Genomic DNA, 19,767 nt, shown 5'->3' with positions numbered 1-19,767 from the left:
AGGTAGCCAACCAGGTCAAAAACCTGGTGTGATCGTGTGGTTGCAGCAGGCCCAAAAGGGCTGCTGCCATGGTCTAGACGTCGAAATGACATCTTCTTGGTGGACGACTACGATGGTGTGGTGGTTGTGCCACACCGTGCCCAATAAATTTTCTTTTTCGACTGAATTAGGGTTTGAAAAACCCTAGAATTGCTTCTAATTTATTTATATGCTTTGACTCACAAATTCCACATAGCAAAATAATTGCGTAATGCATGAAACGTGTGTGTGTGTGTATATATATATATCGGAAGGTAAATATAAATGTAGGGGGTTCATGCATTATGGGGAATGTTTTTATGCTTTATGGTCGTTTCAAATATCTATCTTTATTTGAAACTTACCTGATTGGCAGACAACAATAAAAGCCTTTGAATTTTGTAGAAGATTCTTCTTGGAAATTCAGAATTGCATTTCCAATGTGTTGTATCACGTTCAAAAAAGAAAAATTAAATTGAATCAATAGCAAGTAGATCAATTCAATAAAATAATAAATTAATTATAAGTTGAATGATTAAAACGTAATATTCCCCTGATCGAAGATCAAACTCTCTTTAGTGCAACGTTAAGAGTGTGCTGATAACATGTTGTAGGCATAATTTACTGAACAATTATGAGGGCCAGAAAGAGAGGGTGCGGCACATAGAGAGAGAAGAGAGAGATGTGTAATTGTGAGATATGTTCTATTCCACTTCATTGTGCCTTTATTCATAGTAGTAGGGAATGTTAATTCCTTATCATTTTAGGATTACAACTCTAATAAGATAATATCTAGTCTAAGAGAGATATGGTAGAATCGCTTAAGGATATCCTAGATATGTTAGAATTTATACAATCACATTCCTATTACAATTGAACTACAACAGCTTGAAGTTTTTTCTTAAAATTGATATTTAATCTGAATTTACTAAAACAAATAAGAAAATAAAAACAAAAAAGTGTTTCTGATCTTACTCTCCCACACCATCTATCTGGAAGAAGTAGCGTCTCCTACGGCTCGCTTCGCCGTCTCTCTCACTCCCACCACGCTTTCGGTCTCGGTCTCACATTTGGGAGCTCGGCAGGCAATTCCAACCCAAAACCAATCTTGATTTGCTTCCAACTTTACAATAAAAGGTATAATCTTTTCCTCTTCTTCTTCTTCTTCTTCTTCTTCTTCTTCTTCTAATTTAGTTCCTACAATTTCATAATGTAGAATTCCATTTTTAATTTTATTTTTATTTTTATTTTTATAGATTGTAGATATGGGTAGGAAATTAGGAATCGAACGAACTCATATTGAATGTTTTTTCTGTTTCAACATTATTTTATTTTCTTTCCGTTTTTAGTTGACATACAATGTTGCTCTTCTGCTATAAGATTATGGATTCAAAACCTAAAAAACGCCCGTCTAGTATAAGTTGTATAACCCCTTCGACTACAAGTTGATACATGTTGCTGTGCTATTCGGTTTTCGGCCTTGGCTGGGTTCCCATGTTCATATATACATTTTGCATTGTGTTTAGCATCATCCTGCAACGAAATCTGTAATACATGACTTGTTAATTTTATTGAGAAAATGGCCTTCGTATTGTGGAAATGGTCATATTGGTATAACTGGAATTTTCTCTTGCCCACTTATGGATGGACCGCAGTCACACAAGTGTAGAGTAAACTACAACTTTTCCTGTCCGCAAGGGTTCAGAGGAATTGAGATGTGCATGAGAACCATAGAGATTGATTTTAGCCGTGAACTTGGGATAGTTGTTCCTTTTTCTTTTCGTTTACCCTTCCCTCATCTTAATATTAAGACTCTGATTTCTACTGCTTGAAATCAGTTGCTTTCACTTCATTGTTTGTGCTCTATCCCGTTTATGCTACCTATAACTTCAATCGAAGTTGTAAAACTTCTTGAAGTTAGTTCTATGCTGGGGTTTTATGATCTCTTATTGGTTTCTTCCTTGCTGCTGTACCCTTATGGTTGGGCGATTATTGTACTTTGTGATAGGATAGACTACCGGCCAGGATATATTCTTTTACAAATGCGGTCACCAACTCTATTTCATTTAATGTAGAGTTCTCGAAGGATGTGCTTCACTAACTGCTCCACTCATGCTCTATCTTTCTTAAAGTTTTATATATTTGTCAAATATTTGTGCCATTGCTGTGCTAGTTTGTTTCCTAATTCTTTTCCTGATACTTCTCTGTGCAGGCTAACAATTTCTGTAGTCCTTGGATTTACCAAAGGAAGCTGATTACTGGTTATCTCTCAGTGAAGAGTCGTATAGCTTGGATTATATATGCACTCAGGAGTCCATATTCTTGAATAAAAATAAAAAAGTTTGTTTTTAGATTGGTGGTGTAGCCCATCCCCAACTAACAATCTTGGCTCTGCCATTGGCCAACTCCAATGGCATTTCCTAGAACCCAAAAGTCCAAACCAGGACCCTGTTCCCCAATCATATTCTTTTCCATCTGCATAGCCGCCATTGCACTCCTCTTCCTCTTCTCCTCTCTCATATCCACTAATGGGTTCTATTTATCCTCACCAAAAATCCTAGAAAGCATGCCTGAAGACAAGTACAAGAACCAAAACCACCAAAGTGGCCACGAGAAGTACCTCTATTGGGGTGACAAAATTGATTGCCCTGGAAAGCACTGTGAGTCTTGTGCAGGATTGGGCCACCAGGAGTCAAGCCTTAGGTGTGCTCTTGAAGAGGCCATGTTCCTTCAGAGGTATGTTTTAAGTTTATAAAATCATTGAGGTTTTTTTTCCTTCTGTTTTGGGGTTTATGATGTGTTTGGTTGCTGGAGAAATGTGGGAGAAACGAAATTGTAGAAGATCATATATGATATATCATAAGAACCAGTTTAATGGGTAGAACTTCTAGGTTAGCTTTTTAGATTTGGCAAGTTTTTGACCTTGTAGATCGTAGAGATTTGATTTTCTTGTTTTTGTAACAGGGAATATCAGATTTCTTTTTATGGACTGCATTCCTTATAATATGTGATTAAGCAACCCCTAAACTAGTAGTTTCCATGAAATTTACCACCTAATTAATAGAACCAACGCAGTACATTTTTTGCAACATTGTTTATTAATTTACTGTTGTTGTCTGCAGAACTTTTGTAATGCCTTCGAGAATGTGTCTCAACCCAATGCACAATAAGAAAGCAATCCTTCATCACTCTAATGATGGAATTTCAGAAGAAAGGTAAGTTTGTACCTTTTAGTTGGGTTTCAAGAGAATGCCTTTTAGCTGTGGAATAGTTTTACTGCTACTTGTTGCAAAAAACATGCCATTTCCATGCTTAAAGTTTGCAATCTTCTCATAATAAAAAATATTACACCTGTAAATACTTGTTTGGTTTATCAGAATGCTTATAGCATACAATCTGAAGGGGCTTCATTTCATTTGTTAGAAAGGCAGCAAACTCTTGTTCCATGGACTCTTTGTATGATACGGATCTCATATCGGACACTGTACCAGTAATTTTAGACAATTCAAAAAAGTGGTATCAGGTGGTGGAAACAAGTATGAAGTTGGAAGCGAGAGGAGCTGCCCATGTGGAAGGAGTTAGTCGTGTTGATCTCAAAGAAAACAGTCGTTTCTCAAATCTTTTAATCATAAACAGAACTGCAAGCCCTCTTTCATGGTAAAATTTTATTTCATTTTCCTTTTTGGTAAAAGCTTTAGACTGGCTTCTTCAGTGGTGATGAAGCATTAAACCTCCATTTTTGTTGAAAGTGTGGATGTCAGTTGACTTGTTGAGATAATAGTTGTGCATCTTTTGGGAAGAAAGATTAATTCTGGTATTTGATTATAACTTCTCAATAAAGGCTCAAGATCAATTCAATTTCTGTAGATATGTTCTCCACTTAAAAATCATAATGGCCCAAATAAAGTTGTTAGGTTTGTGATATCCATAGCCTCGTACAACAACAATAACAACAACAACAAAGCCATATCCCACTAAGTGGGGTCGGTTGTATGAATCCTAGAACGTCATTGCGCTCCGTTTTGTGTCGTCTTCCGTTAGCTCCAAGTACTCCATGTCTTTTCTTAAAGTCTCTTTTCCTAGGTCTTCCTCTTACCCTTTTGCCTTGAGCTTCTATCTCATAATCGCATTTTCTAATCAAGGCATCTGTAGGTCTTAGGTTCCATAGCCTTTTGTTAGCAAACTTTTCAAAGGTGAGGCAAGGCCGTTTTGTTCCAGAAAGCGAGGCTTACCCGAGACATGAATTATTTAATTCAAAAGTTTTTATGTAATATCAATAATAAAAAAGAGAGCGCCAAATAGAAAAGAGAACTAGAGAGTAGTTCAGGGGATGCAGCCTTAGGAGGCTGGTTTGTGTCTTTGGGAAGAAGTCATGGTTTTGAAAATTTGATTTGGGGCTGACTTGTGGGGGAAGAAGAAGCTGTTGGGGGATCTATAGGGAATAAACAAAAACTGCAACTGTTTTGCTGAAATCCAGCATGCAGAGTTTTGGTTTATAAACTCAGCATATAAATGAAACGGTTTGTTTCATAAGGGAACCCAAATCACTTAAGAACATGGTGTTATAGAGCCTTAATAACAGTAACGCAAGGAAAACAAAAACGGCATTGGTTTCACTGTCTTCTTTGCATGGGTTTTACGTCAGCTGCCATTGCAGACTCTGCAAGTTGCAGTGCCTTGCACCCTGCAATCTGCTATACAGCACAACGCCTGAGGCGATTTACTGATAACTTGTTTTGACCTGCGCCTCAGAAACGCCATTCAAAATACTGGTTGTTACTTGATACCTCTAGTTGTATTAATTTCCGAGTTTCTTGACTGAAAAACAACTGAGTTCCAATGCCTAGACATGAATATCGGTTTCACTTGGTTGAATGTTTTGCAAGTCTCTATTCAAGTTTTTGAAATGGAATGTTGTGTATTTCTTTTAGTTAAGAAATAACCAAAATATGTCTTTAGTTGAGGTTCATGAATACTAGATTATCAATTTTGGTTGTTTGAGGAATTCATAATGGCAGCCATATAGGTTTATGGAGTGCAAGGATCGAAAAAATCATAGTGCTATAATTTTGCCTCACTCCTTTCTCCCCTCAATGGTGGCAAAGAAGTTAAGAAATGCAGCTGATGAGGTATGTATTATAGTTGATCCCACCAAGTTTAAATTCCTTGTCTGACTATTGTGTACAATTGCTCTTTCATCTGTTTGGTTATTTTATACAAGTCTGGTATATATATGCCATCTATAAACATATTCCAGTAAGTTATAATAACTAAAACTGGAGATGTTGTTGGCAACCCTCAAAATTTTGATTTTTCCCAAGTCTCCATATATGTGATCACTGACTCAATTGTGCATCGGCTACCCTGACCACACGCTAATTATTTTGATTTTGATTTTGTTAACATTTAAGGACAGGTTTGAATTTTTATCGTTTTATGTTTTGAAATTTGTTACATGTAGCATATTAATAAATTTGGGATAGGATTTTGACTTGTAAGAAAGAAGATAAGAATTAATTATACTGCAGAATTATCCTAGGCCCTTCTGTTTCCCCTTGAATTATTTTATCAGCATCTCAGTGCTGTTACCGACTTTAACGAAACCATTTCCACAGATTAAAGAACTCCTTGGTGATTATGATGCCATTCATGTTCGTCGTGGTGATATTTTAAAGACCAGGAAGGACAGGTTTGGCGTCAGCAGGTACCCTGCATCCTCATGTGGATAGGGATACTCACCCAGAGTTTATTCTCCGCAGAATTGAAAAATGGGTCCCATCTGGACGAACTCTTTATATTGCTTCAAATGAGAGGACACCGGGATTTTTTTCACCTCTCTCAGTCAGGTAAGTCCTTTTCAGGCATGTTCAGATTCTGTTCACCATCTACTTTAGAGATGAAAACCTGTGTTCAATGTGCTTAAACGAACTATTTTTGTCAGACTGTCAGTTATTTCTTCTGGCTAGTTATGGTTTAACTTAATCCCTTGGGTACTACTGAGTTTGCTATGAAGTCTAAGTACCATTGGCAGTAAAATGTGTAGGGTTCAGGTTTAATAAGTACAATGTATTTGGAAAGATCTTATGGATTAGCTAATACTGAAGTAGTCGAGCCAAAAAACTATTTGTATAAGCTTTTAAATTATTTGATACTGGAGTTTTGAACATTCATGTCCGAAAGAATAATGCGTTTGATCTGCGCATGCACTATGATCTCTGAAGTGATCTAATGCTCTCTGTCTAAGAAACTTCACGTTAATCTCCTGTCACTGTTCTAGTTTTGCAAATGGAATTTCAATTTGCATGTGGTCTAATAGGGTTTCCACCCATGTGTCCTACTTTCGAAATTCTCCACTCCCTAAATTATTGTAATAGTTTCGAATCCTTTCCCCCTCGCATTAATAATAATAAATTTAAAAAAATAATGACTATTTTTTCTGATTGTGCTTGTCATTAACTTGAAGGTCCTTTTGGCTATGAAAGAACTGTTCAAGGGACACACCATCATCGTGTGGGGCCAAGGGGACCCACCCATCACATGGCAGTACAGTATGGGCCCGTTGTCTGGCTCTGATACCATGTAAAATTATCAGAGACAGGCCGAAGGCCCACTTCCAACAACACCTAGTGTCCCCAACTTGATAAAACCCCACACTTGATGAATTTTGCAGGTGGTAATTACCAAGTTAGGGACACTATCAGTGTTGTTGGAAGTGGGCCTTCGGCCCATCTCTTTGATAATTCTACATGGTATCAGAGCCAAGGAGTGGCCCATATTGTAATACTTTCGAATCCTCCCCCCTCACATTACAACAACAACAAAGCCTTTTCCCACTAAGTGGGGTTGGCTATATGAATCCTGGAACGCCATTGCGCTCGGTTTTGTGTCATGTCTTCCGTTAGATCCAAGTACTCTAAGTCTTTTCTTAGTGTCTCTTTCAAAGTCTTCATAGGTCTTTCTCTACCCCTTCAATCCTGAACCTCTGTTCTGTGATCGCATTTTCTAACTAGAACTTCAATAGGCCTTCGTTTTATATGTCCAAACCACCATAACCGATTTTCTCTCATCTTTCCTTCAATTTCAGCTACTCCTAGTTTACCTCGGATATCCTCATTCCTAATCTTATCCTTTCTTGTGTGCCCACACATCCAACGAAACATTCTCATCTCCACTACATTCATTTTATGTACATGTTGATGGTTTACCACCCAACATTCCATGCCATAAAGCATTGCCAGCTTAATTGCCGTCCTATAAAATCTTCCCTTGAGCTTCAGTGGCATATAATGGTCACCTAACACGCCGGATGCACTCTCCACTTCGTCCATCCAGCTTGTATTCTATGGTTGAGGTCTCCATCCAATTCTCTGTTTTTTTGCAAGATAGATCCTAGGTAGCAAAACTGGTCACTCTTTGGTACTTCTTGGTCTCCAATCCTCACCCCTAAGTCATTTGAGCCTCCGTTTGCACTGAATTTGTACTCCATATATTCTGTCTTTGACCAACTTAGGCGAAGACTTTTAGAATCCAACAGTTCTCTCCAAAGGTTAAGCTTCTCATTTACTCCTTCCTGAGTTTCATCTATCAACACTATATCGTCTACGAAAAGCATACACGAAGGAATATCATCTTGAATATGTCCCGTTAACTCATCCATTACCAATGCAAAAAGGTAAGGACTTAAAGATGAGCTTTGATGTAACCCTACAGTTATGAGGAAGCTTTCGGTTTGTCCTTCATGAGTTCTTACGACAGTACTTGCTCCATCATACATATGCTTATAGCTTGGATATATGCTACTTGTACGCATTTATTCTCTAAAATCCTCCAAAGAATGTCTCTTGGGACCTTATCATACGCTTTTTCCAAATCTATAAAGACCATGTGCAAGTCCTTTTTCATATCTCTATATCTTTCCATTGATCTTCGTAAGAAATAGATTGCCGCCATGGTAGAGCGCTCTGGCATGAACCCGAATTGGATGTCTAAGACTCGTGTCTTTTGCCTCAATCTATGCTCAATTACTCTCTCCCTGAGTTTCATTGTATGACTCATTAACTTAATGCCCCTATAGTTCATGGAATTTTGTACGTCGTCTTTATTCTTGTAGATAGGCACCAAAGTGCTCTTTCGCCACTCATTTGGTGTCTTCATCATTTTCAAAATCCTATTGAAAAGGTCTGTGAGCCATGCTACACCTGTCTCTCTTAAGACTTTCCACACTTTGATCAATATCAAGATTCTAAAAGATGTCAGGCGCTAGTCGGGCGGCGAGCTAGGGCCTAGAGCCTAGGCGGCTAGGCGGGGTCTAGGCGGCCGCGTAGGGGGACTAGGTGGATTTAAGTAAATCCATTATATTTTGTGTAAATAAGTGTTTATACTTAAAATATATATAATTTCATCATAAACTACAAAAAAGAATGACATGTATTATGAAGTATTGGAACAGTGATCGGGGCGGTGACCAGCCGCCTAGCGCTGACTAGGCGCCAGGCGGGGATTTTTAGAACAGTGATCGGTATATCATCTGGGCCCACTGCTTTTCTATGCTTCATTTTTTCAAAGCTAAAACTACTTATTCCTTCCTAATTTGGCAGTAAAAGGAGTAGTTTCTACACTCTTTTGAGTTACTTAACTCCCTCAAAGAAGTACTCCTTTCATGTCTTTCATTGAAAAGATTATAAAAATAACCTCTCCATCTGTCTTTGATTGCGTTCTTTGTAGTAAGAACCTTTCCATTCTCATTCTTGATGCACACCTCACTTGGTTTAGGTCCCTTGTCTTCTTATCCCTTGCTCAAGCTAGTTTATAAATATCCAACTCTCCTTCTTTGGTATCTAATCGCTTATACATATCGTCAAAAGCAGCTAACTTAGCTTTTCTCATAGCTTTCTTTGCCTCCTTCTTCGCTATTCTATACCTGTCACCATCCTCATCGGTCCTATTCTTGTATAAGGTTTTACAGCATTCCTTCTTAGCCTTAACCTTTGTCTGTACCTCCTCCTTCCACCACCAAGATTCCTTTTGGTGTGGAGCAAAGCCCTTGGACTCTCCTAATACTGCTTTTGCTACTTTTCGGATACAACTACCCATGGAATCCCACATTTAGCTAGCTTCCCCTCTCTATCCCAAACGCATTGGGTGATTACTTTCTCTTTGAAAATGACTTGTTTTTCTCCTTTTAGATTCCACCATCTAGTCCTTGGGCACTTCAAGGTCTTGTTCTTTTTCCTCTCTCTTTTGATATGTACATCATCACCAATAAGCGATGTTAATTAGCCAAGCTCTCTCTCGGTATAACTTTTCAATCCTTACAAGTTATACGATCACCCTTCCTCATTAGAAGAAAATCTATTTGTGTTTTTGATGACCCACTCTTGTAGGTCATCACATGTTCTTCTCTCTTCTTAAAGAAGGTGTTGGCTAAGAAGAGATTGTATGCCATTGCGAAATCCAAGATCGCTTCCCCATCCTCATTTTTCTCCCCAAAACCATGGCCACCATGAAAACCTTCATAGTTGCCTGTCTCTTTGCCCACGTGTCCATTTAAATCTCCTCCTATAAATACCTTCTCCGTCTGAGCGATTCCTTGCACCAAGTCTCCAAGGTCTTCCCAAAATTTCTCCTTCAAACTCATATCCATCCCTACTTGAGGTGCGTACGCACTAATCACATTGATGAGTTCTTGTCCTATTACAATCTTGATTGCCATAATTCTATCTCCTACCCTCTTGGCATCTAGATCTTATGTCAAGGTCTTGTCCACGATGATGCCAACACCATTTCTCGTTCTATTTGTGCCCGAATACCAAAGTTTAAAACCTGAGTTTTCAAGATCCTTTGCCTTAAGACCAACCCACTTAATTTCTTGGAAGCACATAAAACTTATCCTTCTCCTCACCATAACTTCCACTACTTCCATAGATTTTCCCGTTAAGATTCCTATATTCCACGTTCCTAAACGCTTTCTACTCTCTTTAACTCTACCCTTTTGTCCTAGCTTCTTCACCCTCCCCTGTCTAATAAGGTCAAAGTACTTCTTTTGTGTCTCTGTGTAAAGTTGATAAGAGCAAATGCTTCCAAATAACTTTGAGTGGAGTCGTTCAAAATGAAGTTTCTATGGCCCCCTTGCTCATTTAACACTGCATCTAGACGCCAATGAAGTACGGCGACCCTTGCTCACTTATCATTGTGCTCGGGCCACACAGCACGCCACTTACGGGTGACGACCTAGCTTTAGTGCAATTTTGCTCAGGGATTCATTATCATAAGGATTCGACGTAAAATAAGAGTGTCGGCTGTCGACTACCTGACACCTTCCCACGCCTCCTTTATCTGGGCTTGGGACCGGTAATGTAAGATAAACTTAATCATAATAAATTTAAATATATATGACTATTTTTTTCTGTTTGTGCTGTCATGAACTTGAAGGTCCTTTTGGCTCTGAAAGAACTGTTGAAGGGGTTAAATTTGTCGTACAAAGTTCTTGCTGGCCTTGTTTCTGACCGTGCATATATATGCAGATACAAATTGGCGTATTCGTGGAACTATAGCGACATCTTGGAGCCCGTGATTGAGAATAACTACCAGCTCTTCATGATTGAGAGGCTTATCATGATGGGTGCTAAAACATTCATCAACACATTTAAAGAAGATGATTCAGATCTCAGTCTTACCGATGACCAAAAGAAGAACACCAAGGTGTGGCAAATACCAGTTTATACCATGGATGAAGAGGCAACCTAACATGTTAGCTCTGGAGAAAGGTTCCCAAAATTTTCGAACACCCATACTGTCGTACTGATACTGTCATACACAGAATACAAGCAGACGCTCGCGTTTTCATGCTAGGAAACCTTCCCGGTGAAAATTAATGTGGAGGGGAAGTTTGCAGGCTACTTTTACCTTCAGTGTTGAGTTGTGGCATAAGTGTTCTAGTTTTTCAATATTTGTTATATGCTGTAGCCCTGTTTATTAGTATTTGACATGTTTCTGATTGAGATCTTAAACCTTTCAACTTTATACCTGCTAGAGTTGAAATTTGGGTTTACAGTTAAAAATCCATCTCCAGTAACACACCCTATCCACCTCTTAGACGGCCGCGGGATTGCTATCTCCAATTCAGTGTCTTCTTTGTGTCTCTTCTATCAATTGACATGCGTGCAACAAATAATTCTAAAGTTACAGAATGGATACGAGGGACGCATTGAATTGAGGACAGCAAACCGGCGGCCCTTCTTAGATTGGGATTCTCGCAGGAGCTCTTAAATGTAGGGAGTGAGAAATGAGCATCCCTCCTAGTATTAATTACTAATATTTTAATAAAAATTCTATTCCTATTGGTTCATAACCATTATGACTATAAATTAGAGTGATTGGAGTAGTTTGTTTGTTTAAACAAACGATACCATGTACACTAAAGGGGTGGAGGAGTGGGTTAAACCTCATATAGTAATAATGTGGTTCAAATTAAAGTTTGGCGAAGGTGTGGATGAGGCGTTTCATGAATAGCCTTGTTTAGGCGAAAGCCTGACATGAGGTGAAGCCTCACAAGACCTAAACTTTTTAATACATATACATATACATACATATGTACATACATACATACATACATACATACATACATACATACATATATATAAAATATAATACTTTGTAAAAATATTTATATCATTCAAAAGTGCACAAGTCAACAAGTTTAACCAAGCAATCAAATTAATCTAACAATCAAACAAATAGAGTCAGACACCTAGAGTCTTAAGTGCTATTTATATGTATATGAGAGTTTTGAGCGTGAAATATGTAGTCTGAAAACAGAGGAATAAGATAATATGATGTTTCTTTTAATAAAAGAATATATAACGATAAAAAAAACAATAAAAATAAAACATGTTAACTTTTTTTTATTTTTATTTTTTATTTATCTTATTTTTTTGTTGTTGAGATGTTACGAGGATATCCATAAAAAAATGCTTATCTATAAATAATAAAAACAAAAAGAAACAAAAGATGCTTATCTATCTATCTAAAAAATAATATAAAAATAAAAGAAAGATAGTGGGGTAGTAAATGTAGCAAAGTGGGTCAATATAAATTTTAAAGAGAACAATTATTTAAAAAAGAAAAGCTAGGTGACCCTCTGTCTTCTTCATTTTCTTTGGCTCTACAACTTATCTTCTTTGCTGGGCAAGGTTTTGGGGGTTTATTTATTTATTTTTTTAAGCAAAAAATGGAAGGAAAAAAAAACGGCTGGACACCCTGAGGCGCGCCTTTGCTGCCTAGGCGAGCTTCGGCAACGCCTTATGCTGACTCCTGAAAAATAGAGGTGGCAAGCCACCCACCTAGCCTTCAAGGCGGTCTAGGCGCGCCCCGAGGCGAATCTTTTAAAACATTGGTTCAAATATGTCTTTGGTGAGAATCAGATCTAAGACCTCTTACTTACAAGTGAGAGGTTTTAAAATAGCTTTTTAGTTTTTTTTTTTTTTTTTGGTTAAACTTGAGGGTGCAATCTATAATTTATCCTAAAATTTAACCAAAAAATAGAGAGTATAATGGAAGATGCTCTTACTAGTTAAATAAATTTCATAATTAAGAATCAATTAAAGCGTAACAAGAACAAATAGATAAAGAACTGGGTTTTCTCCAATTAGCTTTTTAAGTGTTTATTTTACTTGTTTTTTTTATTATTTATTTTTATTATTAAAACTTATAGTTGTAGGGTTGTTTTTGTTTTAGTTTATCTATTAGTGGTATTTAGACGTGGCATATTCACTCATTGACTTCTTAAAGGATATCTATTGGATTTTTATATATATGTGCTAAACTTTTGGAGCTGTCTGTCTGATTAACGAGCTCACCTGACATGAAACACATGATGAACAGAAACGGGTTAACCTAAAAAATCTAGAGAGTGTGAAAGTATTTTGGTTAAAAGTTAAAACTTGAATATAATTCTTGGGTAAAGAACATCACCTCTTACCCAATTCGAATGGAAGATCTAATCGTACACACAATTCCAATGGAAGACCTAATCGTATAAACAATTCGAATTGAATAATATGGATATAAATTTGAAATCAAGCCCTGTCAATTCATCTCATACAAATTCAACTTAGTGAAAACTGACATTTACCATGCCAAACCATCATGGGGATAGAAGGGGAGAGAGATTAGGAAGGGAAAGAATCCTACTCTATAGAAAAAAAAACGTATGCCCTCTAATACTTGACATGCTTGACTCCACGGATTGAAGAAGAAGTGCGAGTGCAGCTCCCCATGCATATTTCCTTAATTCATTTACAAACCTCAGGACATCCAAGTAGCGCAAGTGGACGGATGAGTTAGATCTAGTGGAAAAGACAACAATTCCCAAAATATATAAAACGAAAGTTCTTCATAGTTTTGCAAACTCAATCAATTGAGCTCCTTGATCGATTACCTCATCAAGAACCATCTCAAACTAGGTATTCAACCACGACATCTTAACTTTTTGTTTCTTTTTTTTTTTTTTTTCTTATTTTTCTTTCTATTACTACAGGATCCCACTGGTGGCACCCACCCTATAAGTTCATTTGCTAAACTTGCCAAGCCATAACTATTCGAAAGTGTAACTGGTTTGCCTTCTACTAGCAAACCTGTTATTCTAACGGTATCCTTTAAACCAAAGAATAATACTAGATCATCACCTTTTGCAACCTATATTTTTTTTTTTTATCATAGAAGTGCACAAGAGTAGATTACATATTATTATTATGGGCCTGCTCTATAAGAATTGTGAATAATTCATATAATTTCTCAAAACCTGTACCATGTAGCTTTTCGTGTACCTTCGTACATGCCTCTTTTTCTCTGATTTCATCTTTCGTTGTAAACTTGACATGCAGATGGGAGCCATTAGGCACATGCTATGCTCTCTACTTGGAAGCCTCATCAAAAGATGCAGGAAAAGCTACATGGTACTGATTTTGACAAATTATATGAATTATCCACAATTCTTGTCGAGCCTGCTCATGATAATAATATGTTATATGCTCTTGTCACTTTTAGGATAAAAAAAAAAAAATAGGGAAACAGATAGAAATAGGCATTTTTCTTAATTTTGGGATAGAAATAGGATTTTTCAAATATGCAGAGCATGAACACACCATGCACAATAGGACAGAAATGAGATTTTTCCTATAACTGAAATAACCTAATTACCCTCGTATATAAATGAGTTATTTCCTCTCATTTTTTTATTTCTCTCTCTACTCTTGATTTCTCTCTCTCTCTCTCTCTCTGAACACTAACGATACACTCACCCTTTAACAACCCATCTCACCGGCGACAACCCTTTCTCTCTCACCGATAACCATCCTTTCACCAATCCCCTCTCTTTTCTTTTCGAATTGGTGACCCAAGATCGAGATTGCATCTAACTTTTGGGTGGCAGTACAATGAATAACAATTCATCCACTGTCGCATCTAACTTTTGGGTGGCAGTACAATGAATAACAATTCATCCACCGAAGATTGTGACCCAACTCACAATCCCAAAAACTTGGTGTGTAATGAATAACAATTCATCCACCAAAGCTCTCATAAAGGTCGCAGGTGACGAGTGCACTTCCAAATTACTCACGACCTTGTTGCCAATTTCTTTTAACTTCTTAGTTTCAAGGCAAAATGAGATTTGATGAATCAACTTTCTTTACGATATTTTTGGAATAGTTTTGTTTTTTTTTTTTTAATAATTTTTTTAAGGTTTGTTTATGAGATTTGATTTCAAAGTGCTTTATGAGTATTAATTCTTGGGTTCATATGTTTTATGGCTACTGGGTTTTTTGGCTTTGCCCGTATTTTGTGAGTTCATATGTTCTATGCTGGGGTCAAATATTTCTTGGCTTTGCCTTCAATTTTTCAAAAAACTATACACTGTATGCACATGAGATGCATAAAGGAGGTCAAATTTGGGTTTGTGTTCAGTTATTTTAGTCTAATTTTGACCTAACATGATTAACAACGACACAAAATCACGCCTTATACAAATCGAACCTATGACATCAGGTTTTGGAGACTTAAGCATGCTTTGTTAATGCTTTGTGCTGTGCATCTTTTAATTTAAGAAAGCAAACATTGTTAATGTTACCAAAAACTTCTCCATTTTTCATTTACTAACAAAAAGTACATGACAACTTAAATTTGAAGAAAAGTAAAGGAAAAGAAATAAATCTAGTCCCTATTAAAGCCATTTAACATATCACAAAAAATGTTTACTTCTGGATGCCACTTGCACGAATTGCAGCTACTGAATTGGTCATGGCACTAGTAATCCCAATGGGGTCGGACTATAAATGGACCTTGTACAGTTCCACAGTCGTTGCATGCTTTGATGGTAACATTGTGCTGCCATTGTGAAGTTTTAATGTTCTACTTCCTTGTCCACCTGAATTGACCAAAAAAACTGCCGAGCTCTTTCTCTAAACTCCATTATGCTTACCAATTTCTGACGGTTGAGAGAATGCAGAGGGTTGAGACCTTTCTTTTTTTCATCCCCCAGTGGAACACCAAGATCACACCATAGACGTACACTGATGCTTGATGGCCCTTGGAGATCGTCATCTTCAGATACTCAATTCCGGGTACAGAATTATTGTATCGAAAGTACCATTACATCCCTTGGCTGTACAGGGTGTTAAGATTGTTCCACTCCCTGCATCGTTCCAAGAACTTGTACACTTCTTCATCTATGCTCCATGAAGTCAGAGGGCTGACCCTTTCAAACCTCTAAATGTTGATGTGTTCGAAGATGCGGTCATGTTGGGCAAGATGGTTGAACTTCTTGCACACCATTTTTGCTGAATATAGGGAATGAAAGGAGCAGGAAGTAACCTTGGTGAGTATTTCCAGAAGAAGCTCACCATAATAGATTGTATGAAAGTTGGGGCCGTTATGCTTCTTCATTGCTATGCCTTTCTTCATAGTCTTGTCTCTCTTTATCGTTCTACAAATGGATGAGGTGGTTTGTGCTTGGACAAGAATGAATAAACACCTCTCATGCAACCCACATGTCATTCATGCACAATTTCATAATTAATTATCACAATTTCCTAATTATGCCTAGTTTTTTAAGCTTTTTTACAACCCAACCATGCATGTACAATAACGAACCATCATTAGTCATAATTCAGACAACCCTCATGAACCTAACCGCACACCAAACCGATGAGACCCATCCTTGACTATTATTTCTACTTTTTGGATTCGTTCATAGGCGTGAAGATGTCGTGTGCATATACTGTGCATTTCATGAACATGGTATGTGTATGGCATGTGTATTTCATGTGCATGACAGTCATTCATGCACAATATCCAAAGAAAATAATAAAAAGATAGGAAAATATTGATGAGTGGGAAAAGTTGGCGGCAAGGTAGATATAATAATGATGACATGGTTGTACCTTGGGCTAGGTTTTTTGTAATTATACATAGTTTTTAAAGCTTCTTGTTTGTGTATCTCTATGAAGAAAAATTGAGACAGACAAAGTTCATAGAATTACGAATTCAATAGTACATGAGAGACTTAAAGAAAAACAAAAGGTTGCGTAACGAACAAAAAAACAAACTTAGTCGACCTATCTCTACCACATAATATATCACAAATATATTCATTTCCTGATGCCATTTACTGAAGGAAAAATTTTGTCCTAGTTAAGAACATGTGAGAACATTTGAACACATAAGCAAACTAATAACACTTTAAAGTAGGCATGCATTAAAAAACAATTCTAAAACCCATGACTTTCTAAGCCTAGTGAATGGTGAACCAAAAGACTCTTTGACATATTAAAGAGAAGAGAGAGTTTGAGTTTCATTACCCTTGAAGCTCATCCTTGTTTACACCATGGATTCACCCAAGTGGTGGGCCTTCAAGTCACCTCCTTTACTCCTTGGATGGTTGCTTCTTTGTTTCTCCTTTGCTCCTTGAGGATTTGAGGAGAGGAACTCCAAGAACACCAAAAGTTTAGTGGTTGGAGAACCTATCCAGTTACAGTTACAATGCAATACAGTCATTATTTAATACAATACTCTTAATCACATTGTTTGAGTGATAGTTTGTTTCATGTCTACTATTGAATGTGATACTTCTCTATATGAATCAATTGAATACGATTTGGAACAAACTTCCTAAGTCATATTCGTATGCTTTGGCCAAACACTCATGAATCATATCTCAGAGTATTCTCCCTCCACCATGGAAGGTTAGAGATCCATTGTTGTGCATTCATATGCCTACATGATTAGATAGCTTGACCCTAACTATGTCGTGGACACTCTTGATGGAATGCCTTTGACATGATGAAAGATCAAGGACCTAACCATTAGACATTTATGATGCCTCAGGTCAAAGGACTACTTTGCATATTGCAACTTACAAAGTTCTTACACGACATGTATGTTCAAACTCTCTTTTGATCATGGTTTAGTGTACTCGATTACCTTTTGAGCACCTATGTGTTTGTCTCAGTGTCCAACATTAAATGACTTGAGACTAGTCATACTCACGCTTGAGTTAACATAACACATGCTAACCTTAGTGGATAGTCAATGCCCAATTGGCAATCCTATGGCTAGGAACATTTTAGGAATGAACATAAGAGAAAGGTCTCATTAATCTAACTTACTTAGATCACTTCTCTCTTAGATTAAATACATTCCTTGGATTCTCTTATTGCTTAAACACATAATACAATAAATAGTGATTAACAATAAGCTTTGCCCTTCATTAAACATATAATAGTTTAACACAATAAGTATTCCAAAAGCTATTACATCAAATGAGTGGCTTTGTGGGCATACTTCCAACATTTACAGGAATTACAGGTAGTGAATTTTTCATGCTCAGATGCAACCTAATGCATCCGGAGTATGATCGAACCCTGTGGACTTCCACAACAGCTACAAGCTTTGATGACACTGCTGTTATCGTGAAGTTTTAGGATTCAAGCCCTTACTTCCTTAGCCACCCAAAAATCCGACAAATATAGGCGAAACCTCTCTTAGCATTCCATTACACTCAATTGTTCCAAGTTGTGATGGTAAAGAGAATAGAGAAGTTTGAGCCATTCGTGCTTGGAATCCCATTCGTGGCACATCAAGATGGTACATGTACGTTGTTACTTGATGGCCCTCTGAGACCACACTCTTGAGACGCTCAATTTTGGCTTTTTCCTTGCTGTCTTGGAAGAAGTATCACACCTCTACCATGTAAAGGGCCTCGAGGTTGCCACACTGGATGCAGTGATTGATGAACTTTGAGACTTTGGGAGACACGTAAGCGGGTTGATGATCTCAAAGTCTGTAATATTGATGTGTTGGTAGATGTAAGGGTTTTCAACAATTTCGTTGAACTTTATCGAGACCATCTTCATCAAAAAGAGGTTCTTTAACAAGCGGGAAGCAACGATGATGAGAATTTTGAGAACGTCATCCAAAACAGATTGCATGGAGAAAGAGGTGGTGTGCCCTTTCTTCATCATTTTCAACTTATGGGTTTCTTTTGGGAGGATGTAAATTGAACTTGTGGTTTTGTAATGAAACACAAACCCATAAGACAACTTAAATAGATGGAGAATAAGGGTCATACAAACGGTGCAACTTCCTATAACAAAAATGGTCATTCAAATGGTGCAACTTCTAGAGACAAAAAATTAACTGCTTAAATACGTAATAATAAAAAATAAAACCACCTAATAGCATTACAGAAGTAAGTTAATGATATCTGCCTTCCATATACAACGCATGCACATTATATGCACAATGCATGCACATTATATGCACTTACTATGCACACTGAATGATCATCCATGCTCATGATATGCACACTGCATTATGCATCTTGAATACTGACGTGGTAGAATACTAGGTATGTTCCAATTTGTGTTTCAGCTCAATTGTAGAAATTTCACAAAATTTTACTGATGTGTGCATACGACGTGCATATCGCTTGCATAAGGTGTGCATTTGATGTGCATGACATATTTTGTGCATATGGTATGCATATGATGTGCATGGGTCATGCAATGTATTTGCTAACTATTTTATGATAATAAACATATGTACTATGTATCCTTGTTATATGCATATACCATGCACGTAACATGCACATCCCATGCACACTTGATGCAAACCATATGCACAAAATGTGCCATGCGCATGAAAATGTTGTCCTTGGAATCTGTTCAAGACTAGACGCCAAAAGGGATGAGACTTACCCCGTTATTTTAGGGTTTCATATCTTGGGAAAGGCACCATCTTGATATTAGTGTGAATTGGATAACAAATTTTGCCTTCCATGCTTTGTTTGTAAATGGACTAGTTGGCAAACTAGTTAGCAAATTGAAAAGACAAGGTAGATGCAGTGTAGATGTGGTGTAGATGACCTTCATGTCTTGTCCTAACCTACTTGAGGTGTGCATTGCATTCAATGTGTAAGATGTGTTTTTTTCCTCATGTCAACTCATAAATGTCCTAACTTTTAATAATAATGTATTACAAAAGTATTGGGTTTTCAGTATTCAAGTTGCAGAATGTAGTGTGCATATCATGAGCATAGATGATCATTCAGTGTGCTTAGAACGTGCATAGTTTGTGCATATAATGTTATTGCGTTGTGCATATAATGTGCATGCGTTGTATATGGAAGGCGGTTATCATTAACTTATTTATGTAATGCTATTGGGTGGTTTTATTTTTTATTATTACATATTT

The 19,767-nt window shown here is 37.2% G+C and overlaps 1 pseudogene; it reads left to right on the top strand.

Moving 5' to 3' along the window:
* Positions 1-954: 954 nt before the first annotated feature.
* On the top strand, positions 955-11,040 carry LOC125473566 (annotated as a pseudogene).
* The last annotated feature ends 8,727 nt before the right edge of the window (positions 11,041-19,767 follow it).

Source organism: the organism of the source record quoted next, unplaced genomic scaffold, assembly GCF_019419815.1.
Source record: "Pyrus x bretschneideri cultivar Hongxiangsu unplaced genomic scaffold, Pyrus_bretschneideri_v1 Contig9, whole genome shotgun sequence".
NCBI lineage: Eukaryota > Viridiplantae > Streptophyta > Magnoliopsida > Rosales > Rosaceae > Pyrus > Pyrus x bretschneideri.
This window is presented reverse-complemented; position numbering and strand designations above follow the sequence as displayed.